At 36.2% G+C, this 3455-nt stretch overlaps 1 pseudogene; it reads right to left on the bottom strand.

The window, feature by feature from the left end:
* Nucleotides 1-635: 635 nt before the first annotated feature.
* On the bottom strand, nt 636-768 carry LOC145297173 (U2 spliceosomal RNA; annotated as a pseudogene).
* Between the last annotated feature and the right edge of the window lie 2687 nt (nt 769-3455).

Genomic DNA, 3455 nt, shown 5'->3' with positions numbered 1-3455 from the left:
TATCATTCCCGTCTTCGTAGCTCTTCAACTTTTTTTAGTTTGAAAAAATAGAAAGCTTTACTTTTGAAACAACTCTCGTATGACAAAGCAAGCGTCGGACGCCCATGCACAACCATCATTCATCGTTTACAATAATGCATCGACAGTGATGGTGACTATCTAGCAAAAATAAATTCTAGAGCACAAGACATCGCTCGTTGTAATGGTACCCAATCCCGTCTTCGTAGTTCTTCAACGTATGCGAGGGGCGCTCAACAAGTACCGCCCGTGAATCTTTTCTCATAGGTAGCAGAGCAACGAAACTTGCCACAGTTATTAGTCTTTCTTTACACAGGAATCAAACAGAGTTACGCATTCCTCTCATCGTTTAATGCGGCTTTGCAGATCATTTTCGTCTTACACCCAAGCTGTGCCACTTTGAAAACGCTTTTCTTTAAAAAAAAAAAACAAAAAAACTTCATAAGTGTGAAGTGATGAAAGTCAGAGAGTACAAGGTCAAAAGAGTATGGAGAAATGGGGGATGAGTTCATAGCCACACGCACGTGCTTCTCATCTGGCGACGCGCATGTTGTACCTATTTACTATGCCTCCCCACGGGACAGAGTTAGACACCAGGGTCGTTTTTTAACGTGGAGAAAAGGTACAAAAATAAAAATTGTCTCAGTCGTGAAGGATTTCTCCTCCACCGAAAGAGAACAAGAAATGGAAGTGTAGCATCTGAAGAACAGATACTACACTTTGATCTTGACCAAAAGGCCAAGAAAAAATTTAATGTTGTAGACCGGGGCGTTGTCTTGCAGAAAAATTATATTTTTGCTGATCTTGCCCCGCCTTTTGATTTTTATAGCTTCTCTTAATTTCCTAAAATGTGAAGCATAATATGCTCCTGTAATTGTGGTACCCTTTGCTAGGAAATCTGTCATGACTACTCTATCCTGGCCCCAGAAAACCTCACAAACAGAGGGATACATTTTTGCTTTCTTTGAGGTGTTGAGTTCCAGTGCTTCCACTGCTTTTACTTGGATTTGGTTTCTGAGTCATAGTGATAGACTCAGAAAGTTTCATCCTGTGTAATCAATAGGCTATGACAACAGAATACTCTTTTCATTGTTTTGACTCTCGAGTATATATTCGTCACAGTTAATAACTGAGAACGACATCACTCTATATAAAATATATAAGATATCAACGGATACACACCCGAGAGTCAAAACAATGAAAAGAATATGCTGTTGTCTTAGCCCTAGTAATCAGTCTTTCAAAAAACTTGACTCTGTTTGACAAATCTCCAAATTCATCATCGAGCACTCGACGCATTATGGCTTTTAGAAAGTTGTCAGCAACCTGGGAATCAATCTGTAAGTCACCTAATGACCATGGACGATAGTTTCGACAGACCCTGTACTAATCTTAACATCTAAGGCTGTTTAATGAATAGTCACAGTTCGATCTTCCAAAATAGCACCCTCAACTTGATTGAGAGACGACTCATCAATGACAAAAGAGGCGACCAGGTTTAGGAGCCGTTTCCGTAGATTACCGACCATGTTTGAATTCATGATGCCAGCGTTTTACAAGGTTATATGATGGAGCATTATTGTCATGCGTTTTATTTTATATCATCAAAAGTTTCCTGTGGTGTCCTTTCACACACAAAAACTGAATCACTGCTAGACACTCAACAGGCTCCATTTCACACCTAATTTAGTTAAACGCCTGTAAAGAAGCACTCATAATTAGTTCAGGGCTGTAATTTTCCGCATAACTTATAGACAAATAAAGCATTACATACGCAAAATTTCCAGCTAGATCAGTCAACTGGAAGTACGTCAGGGACATTAGTAATTGAAAGTTCCTCGTATAATAGGTATTTAGATTGTCGAATTGTTATAGATATTAATCACCTGTCCACGGCAGTAAGATTTGAATAGATAGTGCCTTAGAGGAAGAGTACTATGGCCGACCGAAAAATATCATTGTCATTCCTCGATGGGTGGCCTTTCTAAAAGGGCGAGAAAGTAGAGATGGACTTCTTAGAATCGTACATGACTATGCATCAGATCAACAGAGAACAAGCCACACCAACATGCATGTGTGACTCTGCCAGTTGTCGAATTTGTTTAATTTTGTTGGAGGATGCTTTTGTTTTCTAATACTCAACATTAGTGAAGATTCCGTATTCATTGTTAGAGAGTACATTCTGTATTGATTATTATATTGTGCTCAATATATAAAAAAAAGCTGGAATCAAAAACAAAACATTCAGCGTGCTAGTCTTCATCGTTATTGTCTCAGCTATCGCCATGCGACAAAAAGCTAAAAATTAAGTGACTTAAAACTAAAAATGTATATGTACGCAGGCCTAGAAGTTAGTCGATTTACTCCTGCCAAGGTAAACATTTTCTTGTTTCCAATTTTTGCACCTTAGCAGCTATTTTTACGAGCTAAAAACTAAATCTAAAATGCCCCAGTCAAAATACCTTATATATTAAGATTCAAGATTTCAGAGAGGTATTTGGTAGAGGCATTTCGCACAAACCGGCAAGGTCACTTAAAAATAATCATAGCAATAATTATATATATATATATATATAAATATATATATAACATGTCAGTGTGCTAGAACGTTTCTATACTAAATTCTACGCAAATAAAAGAATTAAAGGTAATAGCTAAATGAAATCAATTAACTAAGAAAATCTAAAAAATAAAACATATTTATATATATACACACACACACGCACACACACACCCACACACACACACATATATATATATATATATATATATATATATATATATATATATATATATATATATAATGCCAGTGTGCTAGAACGTTTCTCTATTACGCAAATAAAAGATTTAGGAGTAATAGCTAGATGAAACCAATTAACTAATAAGAAACTCTAAAAAATGAATGCTAAATTAATGAACGCTCGTTTTTCAAAGGAATATGCAAGTTCGTTAACTTTCAAGAAGTCGCCCGCATATCCAGGACTGAATATAATAAGAAATTCATTTTAATAATTCTTAAATAGAAAACAGTAGGCTTTTAGTATCAATCAGAGCGAGAAAAACTCAACTTTGTAGTTTTATAGATATATTTAAATGGTTTAGTAAAATACGTTATCTATGGTGCATAAAAAATAAACGAAATGTGGGGGATCACTAAAACATAAACATATTTTGTTCGTATTATTTGGATTCATCTTGTGTCTTATTTTCACAATGTTTCAGTCGATGTAAACTCCGATAGTGGGGCAAGTTATCTCAATATTCCATAAGAATCTTTCACTTAGGGATACGGGAACCAATTGAAAGATTGTCTCAGCAATCTGCCCCACTAACGTTCTTCAGATGTATATTGTCATACGCGGGAATGACATGTCAAACTCGTGAATTTGAACGGAATCAGAATTTCGAACGCAAGGACCCGTAGCGCAGTGGTTAGA

Source organism: Euprymna scolopes, chromosome 17 (assembly GCF_053919585.1).
Source record: "Euprymna scolopes isolate OS-2025 chromosome 17, ASM5391958v1, whole genome shotgun sequence".
Taxonomy (NCBI): domain Eukaryota; kingdom Metazoa; phylum Mollusca; class Cephalopoda; order Sepiida; family Sepiolidae; genus Euprymna; species Euprymna scolopes.
Note: the sequence above shows the minus strand (reverse complement) of the source record. Positions and strands in the feature narration are given on the sequence as shown.